We start from the raw sequence: 17,429 nt of genomic DNA on the forward strand, positions 1-17,429 counted from the left end.
AATCTGTTTCATTTCATGTGAATAAGGGATATGAACCAGTGGTGGGATTCAAACGTTTTACTACTGGTTCTGTGGGCGTGGCTTGGTGGGTGTGGCTTGGTGGGCATCGCTTGGTGGGCGTGGCAGGGGAAGGATACTGCAAAATCCCCATTCCCTCCCCACTCCAGGGGAAGGATACTGTAAAATTCCCACTCGCTCTCCACTCCAGGAGAAGGATAGTGCAAAATCTCCATTTCCTCCCCACTCCATGAGAAGGATAGTGCAAAATCCCCATTCCCACCCCACTCCAGGGGAAGGATACTGCAAAATCCCCATTTCCTTCCCACTCCAGGGGAAGGATACTACAAAATCCCCATTCCCTCAGCTGGGACTCAGGAGGCAGAGAATAGATGGGGGCGGGGCCAGTCAGAGGTGGTATTTACCAGTTCTCTGAACTACTCAAAATTTCCACTACTGGTTCTCCAGAACTGGTCAGAACCTACTGAATACCACCTCTGAACTGAATGAAAGGATGCTCATGTGGTAGTTGATCTGTCTCAGTGAGGCACTTTTTCCTAATTTAGCAAAACATTTTATCGAAATAACTTATTTCCTCTACTCTGCTGAAGAGAAAGAGGAGTAAACCTTGTAAATATCGGAGTAAACATTGAATTATTATATTCAAAATGTAATACGTTTTTCTTAAAACAATTCTGTAATGTATGCAAGCATGGCATTTGTGGACTGTAGAATGTGAAGAGATTGCTGCTTATTTTTCCATTTTCCGATAAATGTCTAAGGCAAAAACAAAAAAGCATCAGGGTTGTGAATTCCTGTTCATATAAGCAACAAAGTGAGGGCAGAAGTTTAAAGATACTGGATTAAGCTGTTTTAGTGGGATATTTAAGGAAGTATTTGAAGAACATTTAGAGGGCAATCAGACCTTGGGGAGGAAAAAAACAAGCCAGAGAATTGTAATGTGTATTATGTACGAATGGTAAGCCAAGATTTAAGACATGTGAGAAAGATTGAGTTCAAGGGAGATAATACTATTATGGAAACAGTAGGCTAAACTGTAGGTAGATCATCTAAACTCACCATATGGATCTGAGTAAAAGTAGCTGGGCCATGAGAGTATATTTTTATTAATATTTATTTGTACCCTTTTATTATTTTTTAGTAATAACTCAAAGCAGCAAGCATACCTAATCCTTCTTCCTCCTCCTATTTTCCCAACAACAGCAATTCTGTGAGGCGAGTTGGGTTGAGACTGACTGGTCCAAGATCACACAGCCTTCATGCCTAAGGCAGGACTAGAACTTCTAGTCTCCTTCCTTCTAACCTGGAGCCTTAACCACTAGGCCAAACTGGTTCTCTTGGTAGCCTTTTTGGAAGCCATATGGAAATAGTTTCAAGTCTAATGCTTTCTTCCTGAGTAGTTTTTCAACATGCCAAGCAAGCCTTCAGTTCTGGGGTTCACTGGAGCTGTTCCATCCACGCACTAACCAGGCCCATCACCTTCTCCATTCAAAGGATGCTATTGTTGTTGTTGCTAGTTGCGAAGTCGTGTCCAGCCCATCGCAAGCCCATGGACAACGTTCCTCCAGGCCTTCCTGTCCTCTACCATCCTCTGGAGTCCATTTAAGCTCACGCCTACTGCTTCGGTGACTCCATCCAGCCACCTCATTCTCTGTCGTCCCCTTCTTCTTTTGCCCTCCATCTTTCCCAGCATTAGGCTCTTCTCCAGTGAGTTCTTCCTTCTCATTAGGTGGCCAAAGTATTTGAGTTCAAGATCTGGCCTTCTAAAGAGCAGTCAGGGTTGATCTCTAGGCAGTGGTGATATTGATTTTTTTAAATTACCAGTTCTGTGGGCATGGCTTGGTGGGCATGGTGTAGCTTGCTGGGTGTGACTTGGTGGGCATGGCAGGGGAAGGATATTGCAAAATCCCCATTCCCTCCCCACTCTGGGGCCAGCCAGAGGTGGTATTTACCAGTTCTCCGAATTATAGCAATAGTAATAGCAGTTAGACTTATATACCGCTTCATAGGGCTTTCAGCCCTCTCTAAGCGGTTTACAGAGTCAGCATATTGCCCCCAACAATCCGGGTCCTCATTTTACGCACCTCGGAAGGATGGAAGGCTGAGTCAACCCTGAGCCGATGAGATTTGAACAGCCGAACTGCAGAACTGCAGTCAGCTGAAGTAGCCTGCAGTGCTGCATTTAACCATTGCGCCACCTCGGCTCTTAAACTACTCAAAATTTCCGCTACCAGTTCTCCAGAACCTGTCAGAATCTGCTGGATTTCACCCCTGCCTCTAGGACTGACTGATTTGATCGCCTTGCAGTCCAAGGGACTCGCAGGAGTCATACAAATTTTAATTCAAATTTGATGCCATACAAATTTTAAAATGAAGGTGGCGTACTTCAAGCCTTCGAGGAAAAGTCTGATGTGCTGCCAGCTCCCCATGACTTTTTAAAACAGTAGTTTCTGCAAGATCAGGCTCCCAGTAACAATGAGCCCCAAGAGAGAAAGAAGAGCAGCTGAGTGACAGAGCAAATGACTTGCATGCCAAATTCTCATCAGATTCAAATTCCATCACCTCCAGGTGAGACTAAATAAGATTCTAAGTCAGAATTGAGGTAGAATTATTACTGGCTGCTGCCAATTACAGTAATATACAACAATGTGGCTCATTTAACATAGATAAATAGCCTGGCAAAAATATCATTTAGTCTGGTTTTGAGGTGGTCTGAAATGTTTATAAAGGTTGTATATGTTGATGTACAAAAAGAAAACCAACAATTTTTATACCATAGTCCAGGTGAGACTAAATAAGATTCTAAGTCAGAATTGAGGTAGAATTATTACTGGCTGCTGCCAATTACAGTAATATACAACAATGTGGCTCATTTAACATAGATAAATAGCCTGGCAAAAATATCATTTAGTCTGGTTTTGAGGTGGTCTGAAATGTTTATAAAGGTTGTATATGTTGATGTACAAAAAGAAAACCAACAATTTTTATACCATAGTCCAGGTGAGACTAAATAAGATTCTAAGTCAGAATTGAGGTAGAATTATTACTGGCTGCTGCCAATTACAGTAATATACAACAATGTGGCTCATTTAACATAGATAAATAGCCTGGCAAAAATATCATTTAGTCTGGTTTTGAGGTGGTCTGAAATATTTATAAAGATTGCGTATGTTGATGTACAAAAAGTTAGAAAACCAACAATTTTCATACCATATTTTTGGGTAGTTTAACTGCTGTCAAACTTGTTTATCCGCTTTTTTTTACTGATATGTGCAAAAACATCAAATAACAGTACAATGGGGATATTAATGCTAATTGGTTTAAGATCAAAACTTTATTGTGTAACAAATAACTTGACACAATCTGTTTTTAACATTATGTTCAATTCTAAATGAAAAAAGTCAGTTATCCACTCTATTTTTTTTTGAAAACCTGCAGTGATGGAGTTACCCTACAACACTCACAAATATTACTTTATTGACCTTTTTTTTCTTCCATTCAGTTGTGTTGAGTTATTGGAGATTGCCTGGAGAACTCCCTGCAGCTTTCTTGGCAAGGTTTTTCACTAACAATTTGCCATTACCTCTTTCCTAAGGCTGAAAACAACTGGCCCAAGGTCACCCAGTTGCCCAAGTTAGGACTAGAAATCATCATATCTCATTTCTAGCCTGATGCCTTAACCAAACTGGCTCTCATCAAGACAACAATATATAAAAAAGGATAGAGAGAAAATGGCTCATTTAAACTGGTTTACTCAAATTGCTAAATATGGTTTTCTGAGTAAACCACAGTTGACCGAATTTACATAGTATGCAAACCTAAAAATCAAACACTGGAATGCTGTTAAGATATAGGGGCTGTTTCTTATTATCCAAGTAAAACAAATTTTGCATCCCACTGAAACAAGGGCCCCCAATTATCACTTCAAATAAGACATAAAGAACTTTACTGCAGTTAAGTCCAAAGGAGAAGGTTTGAGAAAAAGAGATATTTTTTTCTGCAATTCTTGAGAATTTTCCTCTTCCATCGCAAGATTGCAAACCGGGTTCAATTTAACCGTCCGTAAAACCGGGACGCAGTGGTTAAGACGCTGAGCTTCAGTTCGGCGGTTCGAATCCCTAGCTGCGTAACAGAGTGAGCTCCCATTACTTGTCCCAGCTTCTGCCAACCTAGAGTTCGGAAGCATGTAAAAAATGCAAGTAGAAAAATAGGAGCCACCTTTGGTGGGAAGGTAACAGCGTTGCGTGCGCCTTCCGGGTTTATGGCAGCCACGGAGACCTCTTCGGACAGCGCTGGCTCTGAAACGAAGATGTGCAGCGCCCCCTAGAGTCGGGAACGACTAGCACATGTGCGAGGGGAACCTTTACCTTTAAACTGCCCTATTTATCTTTTACTCCGTCGGAGGAATAAAGAGGCAAAGTACCCGAAGCGTTTTTGGCCCTGCGCAACTACTCAAAAAAACAAACCTTATGAGGTCAGCCGAACTTCCCCCCTTTAACGCGACTATCCGGCACCGCAGCCCAAAAAGACCGGCTTCGACATTTAGCCCCTTTAAGTAGCGAAAGATTTCACCGCTTTTCCCGACGGGTCGGGCGGTTAGCATTTCGGCTAAGACTCCGATTTCCCCGCCGGCCGCAAACAACGACGAACGGCCGGCCAGCCTTGACCTCTTTTCCAAGTGATTATTACCTCTCCGACTCCTGGCTCCGCCCCTTTTTGGAATCTTCGCAAACCCCGCCATTGTGATCTCACCGGACGGATACAATGAAGCGCTCGGGGCGCTTAGCAACAGCAACCCGCGGGGGCGTGGCTTTCGCGCAACTACCAACTGTTGCCCAAGGTGGGGAGGCGAGCGGGTGGAGGAGGAGGCGGGCGAGAGAGAGAGAGACTGTCGGCTTTCGCCGGCGCTGCGGGCTGAGCCTCGTTCTACTCTCCGGGCGGCGGTGTGAGAAGGCGGACGGGAACGTCGCTTCGGCTGCCCGAGCCAGGTAAGAGAAGGATGGAGGGCAAGGCGAAGGGAAGGCCGGCCGGCCGGAATGAATGGGGGCGAGGAGAGGCGGAGTTAGGGACGGGTGGAAGAATAAGGGGAGAAGAGAGACCACTCTCCCTTCTTTTTCTTCTCGGACCTGCTGGGAAGTTTGAGGGCGATCTGGGGGGGAGGGGGTTTCTGGCTTCTTTGTGTGGAAGCTGTTTCCACCCCCACCCACCCCTTTCACCTCGCATATGGATCTGGTTTGAGCTGGGCGGCTTCCAGTTACCTGCTTTTCCTTGTCACGCGTTTCTTTTCTCTCTCCCTCCCTCCCTCCCCGTCTCACTCCCTCTCTCTCTCCCACTCTCCCTCCCTCTCTCTTTCTCCCCCTTCCTCCCTCTCTCCCTCTCTCCAATTCCCTCCCTCCCTCCCCCTCTTTTGCTCCCCCCTCCCTCCCTTCCCCAGTCCTCCCTCACACTCTCTTCCTCCCCCTCCCTCTCCTTCTCTCCCCCTCCCCTCCTCTCTCTTCCTCCCCCTACCTCCATCTCTCTCTCCCCCGTCTCTGCGGGCATCCAAACTTCTCGCCGCGCCATCCCTCTTTCCGACGCATCTGTTCCCGGGCAAGTGTCCAGGACTGCACCGACTGTCCGCGCGAGTTTTTTGCCCTCTCGATCTGGAGGGCGGAGGGCTGGGGGAAAAAAGGCTAGACCGTTCAACCTTTCGCTGCAGCCTGTTCTGTCGGCCGTTGGTTAGAGAAATTGTCCTGCTGGGTACCTCAAGGCATCGTCGGGGGGAGGGGGGTGAATTCCAGAAAAAGTGGGTTGGGGGGAGAAAATCCTCTTTTGTTAGGGCTTGGTTAGTTTTCTGACTCGAGGGAGCGGGATGGGGAGTGGGGGAAAATGGTCGAGTACCCAATGCGGTAGCAGCTCCTCCTGCAAGCTGAATATCGGAATGGGGTTTTTTTGGGAGGGGGAGGAGGTTCTTTTTATTTTATTTCTCAACTTGCGACACGAGTTGGTTTGGAAAAGGAAGGCAGAGAGGACGCAACCTGGGTGGGCAAGAGAGAGCGAGCCCTGATCCGTGACCTTTTTGGGGGGGGGGGCGGCTGCTTTTACCGAGTGTGAGATTTTCTGTGGTTAGGACCCCCTTGGGGAAGGAGGGAAAGCGTCCAGGCATTAAAAGAGACGCATAATAGCCTCTCCCATCTGCATTTTGATAGTGGATGAATGGGCAAAGTTGGATGAGTGAATCGAATAGAACTTTTAATGATTTTCCCTACTCTTGCTTTGGAACAATTTCGGAAAGAAAAATTTAAAATTCTGTAGATCTGACAATGTGGATGCTTGGATCTCTACTGTACTAGGATGAATACTTTTTTAATGCAGGATTTATTTCTGTTAATTTAATGACTACTCCAGACTCCCCTGCTAGCTGAATAGGGTAGAAATTGCCCTACTTGCTCTCATCTGATGGTAAAAATCTATGCTGATACTATATGTATGCTTGCTGGCAGGGTGCTGCATTTAATTTATGTTTGTGCTATAGGCAGGCATGTTTTATGCATATGCTGTGAGAAATCAAAAGCATTCCTATATATCATGGGTTTGTTGCCAAACCTGGTAACAGTTAAACAAAGCATTTTGTCCTTATGGCACCGGGGGATTGTTAGTGCTTATAATTAAAAGGGTAAGAGATACTCTACTTACACTTATAGAAATACTGATAGTTTCCAGCAAGAATGTTGTATTCTCAAGAACATTACTTTGAGGCTGTATGTGTGTACAGTCATCTATTTCTGCAGCAATACTCAAAATGCTTTATAAATTCTGCTTTTTCACTTCATCTCTGTGAGGTATGTCTGCTCAGCATTAGTCAGGTGCATTCTTATTGAGCATGACTGATACCTTATTTGAGCCTTAAGTAGCCGATGCCAGGGTGATCTTTATGGTAGTTGATTGCTTTTCCAGTTTAATAGATTCTAATTCTATCATACCTGTCAATAAACCAGTGGGGTGTATGTGTGTGAAGTAAGAAAGTGGATTGTAACCACATAATGGTCAAAAGTGAAACAGGCTGGGTGGGTGGTAAAGCATTCTTGTTGGGTATATATTCTGCAAAAGATTGATGTATTGATGTGTTTGCAAGTGCTGTTTGAAGCAGGGTTTCTTACTTCCTGGGCTTCCATTTTAGATTTTCAGCCAACAGATTTTAAAAGCCTAGTTGACTTAGTAGCTGTCATTTCTGTGACCAGCTAAAAATGAAAATGAAACAAGCTGCTGTATAGCTTAATGTTTGAGTTGTAGTTGGTGGGAAGAGCTTCTAAGAAATGGATGAAATTGATGTTTTACCACATAGCATTTCAATTAGGATGTTTAATTATTTAATTATTTTCTATTTGACTGTAAATTCTATTAGCATTTAAAGAATATTAGATGATTTACCTTATTTTCTGCTGATGATGTTAGTTTAGCGTGCCTGATATAAATTAGCTTGGTCTTATTTTGTATGTCCTTTGGCAGTGAGTGTGTGCCAGCGTGCTGCTTGTACTGTTGAGTTGGGGACAATATTTTGTCTTGCAAAGTAGTGGTTGATTCAGTTTACAGGAGCAGCCGAATGGGATTAGGGTGGAGTTGGGTTATTTGGTACATTTTGGCCTACATGCCAAAATGTGACTAATCTAATTGATACTACCCATGTTTTAGCAAGAAATGCTGAATATAGCAGCAGTGTAACTAAGGTTGGTATGTTAAATGATTGCTTCTCCTTGTATTATTACAAGGCATTGTATTAAATTGACTGAGTAACTTGATTAACCAGTTATGATGCCAGTTGAAGGTCAGTATCCATCTGGTAATGGACATGGAATGTTAAATATAAGAGATCTAAATGCTAAAATTAGAAAATGAAATTAAACTAAAAATAGATATAAATCTAAAATATGTGCTAGATTAGAACCCAAAGATTTGAGCCAAGTAGATTTTATGGGCTTAGGAAAATAAGATTCTGTAGATTGGTAATAATTGAACTTGTATTTCAGTAAATGCTGATAATAGACGGAATCAGCACTTGGTTTGGGGAAAAATAGTGCTACATTCTTGATTGGAACTGAGTGGAAAATCATGCTAGGTAATAAACACAAAATGATAGGTAGGAAGAAGATGAGTAGAAAAAAATGTGTGGACTCATTTGGATATTCAAGAATGAATAAAAATATGACTGGTGACAATCTGCTTAGAAAAGAGAAAAATATAAATCTAAAAGCATCATTGAATCTGTTATTTATGGATGGAAGAATGATAGGATTAGAGAAGGATGAGATGCAGCACTGAAGTGAAAGAGGCTATGAATAAGAAAAGCATAGAAAGGGGAATGATTCCTACAAAAATCAGAGTGAAAAAAGAATGCAAAGAATGTACTCAAGTGGGATAAAATAAGGAACGGTTAACATTAAAAACACAGAAAATAGAGACTGATTCTAATGGCTAAACCAGCTAGAAGAAGAGTGAATGGAATTAAAAATAAATTATTTGCAATAAAACTGAAGTGGGAGAATATTCAAATAAATATTATAGGAATGTTAATGGGAATAGTGATCAAAAATTTATAGAAATGGCTTGTTCATATTATTATGAAAAAGCAAAAAGTTTTGATTTGATGCTAATGCCTTATTTACTGCAACAGGGAGAGTCGGAAGTCACTGCTTCTTTTTCCTTTTGTTCTTATCCTTCCTCACTTCCCCCTCTTCTTCCCCATTGCTTTTCTATTTACTTTTGTATTTTGTATCTTTTTATAACTCAATAAAAGTGTTAAACTGGGAATAGTAATCAAAAAGTAGATTTGAAACAATTGGTTTAAGTTTTATATCAAACAATGATGGGAAGGAAATCATAAATATGATAATGTTTGAAAATGATGAGATTGTTGGCAGAGTTTGTAAAAGCTGAAGCAAATAATACTTTTGACTTGGAGTTCCAATGTGGCTTATTAATACAGGTTTATATCTAGAGGCTCAATCTGTGCCTGATAATCAGAAGAAAGTTTTCTCCCATATGAAAGTCAAAGTAGCAAGGGTGAATGCAAAAATTACAGAAGGATTGGTGGAAGTGCTCTAGGGAAAGAGTTTAGCAGGATTTGTATTGAAAAGCTAAGAGACAAGACAGTCAGCAAAATTTAGGAAATGTAATGTGGCTTCATGCCAAGCAAGGGATGTGTGGCCCAGATACTCACTTTTCCACAGGTCACTGAGAAATACATGAAAGCAACAAAAAAGGTATTGAATATTGTTGATTTGGAGAAAGTGTAAGATAAAGGCAATTGGCTTAAATTATGACAGTTGTTGAATGTGATAATAGTGGTGTTTAATGAAGGATTTGAAATTGAGCCTGGAGTTTGAGTTTAGTGCCATAAGAAACAATAATTTTCTTGCCTAATTTCCTGGTATGGCCATTGCATTTTTTCATATTTGATAAATCACATTTTTCAAATTAGATAAGTAACTTTTTGAAGATTTAAATTAAAAAGGCAAAAAAAAAAATCTGGTCAATGCATTTATTGAACCCTCCCCATTTTCCCAGACTCCTCTGTTAAGCTAATCTTCACATTGAAATGGGGTGGATAAAAATCAATTTTTTAAAAATAAAAAAATAGGATTTTTTAAAAATTTAAATTGGATGTTTTTGATTTAAATCAGATTTTTTTTGTTTTATCAAATTTATTTTAATGAAATGCTTTTGGAGTAAAAATCTGTCTAAAGATAGTTTTCTATTTAAGATACATTAATAATTTATTTTTTTCGGCAAGAAATGGAGCTTAGTTATGTAGTATGAGGCTATACATTCTGCAATATTGGGACTGTTGGTGAGTCAACAGCAGATCAGAGGAGGACAGAGGTGACAATTGCTCTTTAAAAATTACGATTTAAATCGAGTTGATTTAAATCAAGCCTTTTAAATCATGATTTAGATCAACTTGATTGAAATCAAATCCACCCTGCATGGAAATACGAAAAGATGAGTGAATACTAGGCTTGGTGGGTCAGAGATGGTCTCTTCTGCCCAACACTTTGAGAGCGTCATATCTCTCTTCCTATGAAATGTAATGAACTCCATGTTATGTCACATTTCTAGTTCAGCTTCCTGTTGAATTAGTAAAGTAAACGAAGAACACACCAGACTGAAGATTGGAATCATTCTGCTGCCTTCCTCTTTTTCTACTGGAAATACTAAATTTCACAAGAGGCTGTGAATGTGGGAGGGATTGCTCTTGTTTGTTCTGCAAAGAAGAGTTGGCTTTCAAATAATGTTTCCTGGTAGGATAGAGTTGCTCTAATCAGAATTGCTTCTATTTGGGGTTTGAGAAACGACTACTCTTTCACATAGCCAATCACCTCCTTGAGTGTCCATTGCGAATTTTTACCTTCCAAAGTCACACATATAGTGTGACAGTTGATTTACTGTTACAAGCGGGAATCATGAAAATGTCGATTTCTCTCCTTTTACATACAAGAGTTCTGTGTCTCCCTTTCATGTGCCTATCTGATGCAGACCTATATTAAAAAAAGTTATAATGAAATATGGGAGGTTATATTTGTATTGTCAGTTTTTTCCTCGTTTATTTATTTATATATCAAACTACTAATAACCCGGCGTTGCCTGGGTATTTATTTATAGGGGGAATTGTCAGGACCAAATGTAATTTCTAATGTTTGATTTTCCCCCTTACCAGAATAAGCCTCCTTGTGGAATACTGTGAATCCGTTACCATGGCAACTCCACTGCTCTGTACAGTAGAAGCCATTTTACAGCAGTACAATAGAAGCCATTTTAAGGCACAATAGGCTGTATCTTCACAGAACACACACACCGAGGAGTTTTAGGGGTGTCTTACCCCCACAGTATTTGTTTCCAGAGAGTAAGTCATCTGTGTACCAAGTTTGGTTGAAATTGCTCTAGGCGTTCCAGAGTTATGCTGGAAAACAGGCACACACATAGCCATATAATTAATAGATAAATAGATGATAGATAGATAGATAGATAGATGATAGATAGATAGATAGATAGATAGATAGATAGATAGATAGATAGATAGATATAGATAGATAGATATAGATATAGAAATAGAAATAGAAACTGCCCCTCTCACTCACAGAGCTATTCTCGGCAATGTAAAAATTAAATTAGGCAATTATATATGCTGACTCTGCAAACTGCTTAGAGAGGCCTATAAAGCATTGTGAAGCGATATATAAGTCTAAGTGGGACACTAGGGAGAAAGACGTTCCCTGGCAAAGGGCTCCAGCATGAGCCCAAAAGCTTGAAAGAACAAACCTTTGATCCTGGTGACCGAACTCAGGTTGGATCTGGCAACATTGTCCTGGGACGTGTATATTTACCTTCATTCGCAGTTGTTTAATGACCCTACAAAGCTATAGTGGCACTGAAAAAAATGATATATGAGGGGTGGTTTTTTCCCATGCTTATCATCAATCGTGAGATTAAAATTCTGACGGTTGGCAAGTGCCCCTATATTTATGCCAGTTGCAGTGTCCTGGGGTTATGTGACCACTTTTGCAACCTTCTGACAAGCAAAGTCAATGTGGAAGCCAGGTTCACTTAAGTTTCTGTATTATTAATTTAACAACTGCAGTGATTCATTTAACTGTGGCAAGAAAGGTCGTAAAATGAAGTAAAAGTCACTTGTCTTGCTTGGCAATAGAAATTTGGGGTCAAATGTGGTTGTAAATTGAGGATGACTACCTTTATACTTTTCAAATCTTGTTAAACGCCTGTGATTCAGTCAGTAAGTATTATATTGTCCTTCATTGTTACGATGACTTAATCTCCTGACTACTGAAGCTCTTCAGGATATTCTTTCTGCTACTATTTCTAATTTTCTTTTGTTTTTATTGCGTTATTGATCTTACGCTTATCTATATACAAGAAATTGATTTACAGCTGGGACAGGGAATATTTGGTGAGGATGTGAGAGAGTGAAAATCGAGGTGTGTGCAGGCGTGGGCTGCTTGCGGTTCACACGACTTTGGGTGATCCTCTAGCTAGGATTCTGCCCGGTTTGGCGAACCCCCATATGCCACCCCTGGCTGGCCACACCCACCCCTCCTCTCCCAGGAGTCTCCACACGCCCCGTTCATCATGCCTGGTAAGTGCAGGGCTGATGCGGAAACTCAGGAAGGGGGGGAAACGGGCCTACCGGAGGTTCTGCTAGTCCTGACTCGGGCCTGTTTCTGACCTCTGGAGCCCAGGGGAAGCAGTTTTCGCCCTCCTGGAGGCTCAAGGAAAGCCTGGGAAGCTTGGGGAGGGTGAAAAACACCTCCCCCTGCCGTGGTACAGGAGGCCAACTAGGCCATGCCCACCATGGCCACACCCACCCAGCAACAGGACAGCAAACCAGTTGTTGCAGTTTTTGAAGCTCACCCCTGGATGTGTGTTCTATGCTGCTTCCAATTCTGGAATTTAAACTAAAAAACTAAATTTAAACTTCCCTGAAGCCTCCAGAGCGCAAAACCCGGCCCTACGGGCAATCCGGAAGTTCGGGAACGGACTTCTGATTGCTCATAGGGCTGGTTTTAGTCCTCTGGAGCCTTCAGGGACCTTCAGGAGGTTTCCCTGAAGGCTCCAGAGGATGAAAAAGGACCCTACGAGCAAACCAGGGTCATTTTTCGTCCTCCGGAGCCTTCAAGGGAGCCTCTGGAAGGCCCCTGAAGGCTCTGGAGGGCTTAAACAGGCCCTACAAGCAAACCAGAGGTCCGTTCCCAAACTTCCGGTTTGCCTGTAGGGATGGTTTTTTGCCCAGAGGGGTGGGGGAAGCTGTTTTCACCCTCCCCAGGCTCCCATGAAGCCTCTGGAGCCTGGGGAGGGTGAAAAATTGCCTCAAAAAAAGACTAAAGTCAGTTAACAGGGCAACGCCTCGCGTGCCCTGACAAATGGCTCTGCGTGCCACATGTGGCACACGTACCACAGGTTCTCCATCCCGGTCCTAGGCTATTGATTTTTGTTAACAGCCAATATGGTTATATGGTATTTGCATTATGTATATCATATATCATTACATTTCAAATAGAATAAATACTTTGTTGGGGTTTTTTCGTAGTTGCTAATAAGACTTTGATAAATGATCAGTCATGACCTTTGAATGGGCCAAATATATAACAACCCTAGTGTGGTCCAGTAGGATGGCACGTTAAGGGCACTTTTTAAAAGAAAACAACTGAACTAGGTAAAAAAATAGCAGATTTTTGTCCAAACAAACAAAAAAGTTCTTCCAGAGTAAGCAGTATGGCAAATCAAGATAAAAATCTGGATAAATAAGGTTTTACTTTTGCAATCAGTCACTGGAATTCTTCCTGATCATAATATACTTTCATATTTGAGCAGCAGGCGGCTTATTATTGCACAAGAATAATCAAATTGCTTGTAGTTTTTTTTAAGTAAACTACCCAATATTTCTTCATATTTAGAACAATCTCCATTTTTAGTTTTAGATTATTCCAAATTGACACTCTCTTCATCTTGCAGTTTGAATGGTTTACAATCCTTCCAAAGATACTTTGTCAATATTCACACTTTATTTAAGTACTTTTACAAGTGTCATCTTTTAGTGTGTGAATAAGATGCAAATTATGTGATAGATTTCTGTGAATCTTAAAAATGCATAGTTATATCCTTCGTGTCAAGGCAGAAAGCTATAGTTAAACATTTAAATAAGTTTCAAAAGTTAAGTGACTTGTTATCTTTTGCGAAGGTGCAAAAAATATGTTAAACAAATTTATGAACATTGGTGCATACTGCTGTAATTTTAAGTCTTAAGTCAGGATAGATTTTTTTCAGTGAAAATATGTCCATCCATATGCACTTTAAAATTGGTTTATGTGCATGCACTGTTACAGATGATTGTAGTAGCCTGTGTGAATAAATTAACCCAGATTAAAAGCTTTTGGAGTCTTTGTATCATCTTGCTTGTGTTGAGTTAAAAATCATCATTGCTTTGGAATTTAAATTCCTATCCTTTAAGCAACTTGGTTATAAAAATTTGGGAAAAACTAAAACACACATGATATCAGATGGTACCTCCAGATTGGCCTTCTCTGGATAGCAGAATCAGTGCTTGGTTAGGATTTGGGACTGTATGTTGGTTGTTGGAAGAAGACAATCTCCAGCTTCCATATTGTTACCAAGAAACTTAATGGTTGTTTCCATAGAGTCATCAGGAGTCAAACTTGACTTCAGGATGTTTACCTATCAAATATAGATGTTCAGCTGTGTTTACTTTTTCTTGTATAGCACTCAGACCTTACTTAAAGCAAAGGTAAAGGTGATGTCACAGTACTTACAGCTTGCCCAGGTGAAGTGTTCCTGTAGTCTGTCCTGGGGGTGGATACAGATTCAGCTTCTGGAGTTGAAAGGGTTCTTTTGTAAAGTGGGAAGCAGGGGAGTTAGCTTAACAAATGTTGGGGGGAGCATCCCCCTTCCTCTTTTGGTCTGCTCTGATTTCTCAAGGTCTTTTCTTGATGTTTGCAAAGTGGGGTGAGGTATGGGCCGTTTGAGCAATGGCTGAGTAAATGCCACAGGTGCCTCTCCAGAAGCATTTGTTGCCAAATGGAGCTGGCTGTTTTAGCTGGTGGAATGAAAATTAGATAACTGGACCTCTGCTCATGAATTTTGATTTGAGGAATGGAATTTTTCTGTGGGGAAATCCAATGCCATAATCTTGCTACGAAGAGCAGCAAACCAAATAAAAAATGTATACCATACGGGTACCTGACTTTTGATCAACCATCTAAAGGTAAAAGTAGAAGGCTGTGTCATAACCACTTAATTTAGACTCTTTTTGTTGTGGCTCTGACCACATGCTAAGCCCATAATTTCTCTTCTCCCACAAGTACAGAAATCTGGATTGTGGTGAGACTCCTCTGATCATGGGCAGAAGGGAGAGACAAACCATCTGTGTGAAAATCTTTAAGCATCAGAAGTATTGTTAACATCCTTTGGGATTTGGGGGATCTGAAGGACCTGTTTATAGCAAGGACTGGTAATCTTTTCAGGCCCCAGAGCACCATTGTGTAATCTGCATGATCTCACATAATAGCAAATGCTTTCCCACTAATTGCTCTACATCAAGTAAAATTTAGACAGTCTCACTGTGTTACAAAGAGGCTTGTCCTCTGTTAAAGAACTGGGAATGTTTTATGCAGCTCTGGAGCAAACTCAGTGGACACCACTTAGAAAAACTTGTGTAAAGTTTAGGGAGATTTTTAAAAGTTTTAGTTTAATAACAGAAGAAGTCACAGTCAGTCAGAGCAACTTTGATGGAGTAGAATATGGGATTTTGGATTCCTCTTTCTTCCAGTCCTCTGGATTTTATTAGCCATAATAATTATTTATTAATCAAATTTGTAGAGCTGACCATCTCACAGAACATGACTCTGGGCAACATACAATTGAACTCAGCACATAAAAATAAGATAAAAATAATAATATAGAAAATACAAAGTTCAGGTTAAAAAATGATAAAAACAATACACAAACCCTGGGCAAAGTGAGAATAAAAATGGCTACCTCAACTATGGAGCCAACTAAACATGAGTTGGAAGAAATGTTCTTCTGGGTTCAGTTCCAAGTGGGGAGAAAGAAAAGATGGTTTTAATTGTGGACAAGGACGACATGGCTTGAGGTCCTGGGGAAAAGGGGGATCACATGCCTTGAAGAGCTTGAAGAAAAAGGGCAGAGATGATGAGAGTCCCTGGGGTTTTATACCTTCTCTTGGGCCCCACCTTGGAGCTTCCTGTTCCTGTGTAAGAAATGTATTCTCCTTGGCGCTGCTTGGAGTGTCCAAGCATGGGGTAACTTCAGCTTGCTGCCCGAGGACTGAGTTTAACATATTTTTGTAGCTCCGCCTCTTGCTCCCCAGTTTTAAAAAACTCAGTCGCCCTACAGGACACATTTTGGGGAGATCCAGTCCTTGTGCAGCAAGCTGGTTCCCCTATTCAGTTTAGAGTAGCTCCTAGAATTTTTATTTTCAGTGTTGTTAGCTAGGTTAGATCTTTGTTCCCCTTTACTTTCTCTTCAGTTCCAGTCCGGCTTCGGTTATCTTTAAAATCAGCTGTTTGGCACAAGGCAGGCTTCCTGGAGCAAGGCTGCTTTTCTCTTCGTTAAAAGCTCCTAGTTGCTGTGGGGGGCTCGTCGGCGGCCGCTGACGAGCCCAGGGGATGGATAGGTAGATAGGGTCCCCAGCACGGAGCATTAGGCTCTTCTGCTTCCCCTGGTGTTGCTCCAGGCAGGCGCGCGCGTTGCGGCCACCATTTTGAATCTAAATTTGGTGCACTTTTCCTCAGAGCCTCTGGCCATTGCCGTGCAGCCTCTCACTAGCGGATCACCGCGGAGAGCGCTTAATGAAGGGGCCTAGCTCTGGGTTGCCAGGCAGGCTCTCCTCTCCCCTGGATTATTCCAAGTGGCTGCAGGGGCTTTTCTGGCTGCAATCCGGCCATTCTCCCTTGTTAAAGCGCAGATCTGCAAGCTTCCGGCCTTTCCTCAGCCGGGGCAATTATCCCAGCTCCACTTACCTAGAGCCTTCGATTACCATCTGGCCTGACTCCTGCAAGGCTCTTCCTCTCACCAAGAGATTGCTTCTTCTGACCACTTCTACAGCTATCGCTCTAAGTCAGAGGATGGAACAGCAAGTGGAATAGCAAGCTGGGCCCACCACTTCCAAACGCAGCAGGCCCAATCCTGCTGCCAAAGGTGATGGGGTGGGGTGTCCAACCAAAGGGAAGCGACCCAGAGTCAGCAAGGCCTCCAAGGCAGATGAGAAACTTGCTGAAAGACGCCAGAAGGCACTTGAAAAGCAATTTCAAAAGGCCCAGGCTGCACAGCAGCAACAGGCAGGCAGGTCCCAATTTCAGGGAGGTTGAGGCAGGGCCTTCCCTTCCCACTTCCCAGCCAGGGGTCTCCCTCTCCTTGCCTGCTGAGGAGGATTTTGGGTTTTCCCCCAATCCTTCTAGGGCCTCCATGGGGTCCCCCTGCCACTCTCTGGTTGAGGACTCCCTTGATGACGGTGACTCCCTTGCTGGGGAGGAATCCTTAGCTCCCTCTGAAACTGAGCTGGTCCTGCCTCAGGCCCGGGAGTCCCAATTGTCCAAATCCATGCAGGATGTGGTGGCATGTGCAATCTCTCAGGGTATTTCGGATGGGATTCAGCAGTTGGCCTCAAAATTGCCCTTTGCCACTGCTATTGCCTCTACTGCCCCCAGGGGTCCTGGCAGTTCCACAAGACTCGTGCCACTCTGCCTCAGGAGCCCCTAGTTAGGGAGGCTTCCCCGGCCCCTACTGGGATCAGTGAGGTATCCGAGGGGGAGGAGGCAGAGCAAGACTCCCCGGATCTCTCAGAGGATGAGAATTCTGCCCCCGAGGCGCCTTCCTCTTTGGGT

At 42.4% G+C, this 17,429-nt stretch overlaps 1 protein-coding gene across 1 annotated transcript in view; it reads left to right on the forward strand.

Annotated features, from left to right (window-relative positions):
- Nucleotides 1-4,891: 4,891 nt before the first annotated feature.
- The window catches only part of RAB11FIP4 (RAB11 family interacting protein 4), a 67,458-nt gene continuing 54,920 nt past the window's right edge, over nucleotides 4,892-17,429 (forward strand). Inside the window, exon 1 of the mRNA XM_032211373.1 lies at nucleotides 4,892-5,006. The gene's annotated coding sequence lies outside the window, so the exon portion shown is untranslated. The remainder of the gene's footprint in view (nucleotides 5,007-17,429) is intronic.

The sequence above is a fragment of the Thamnophis elegans genome, chromosome 2 (assembly GCF_009769535.1).
Source record: "Thamnophis elegans isolate rThaEle1 chromosome 2, rThaEle1.pri, whole genome shotgun sequence".
NCBI lineage: Eukaryota > Metazoa > Chordata > Lepidosauria > Squamata > Colubridae > Thamnophis > Thamnophis elegans.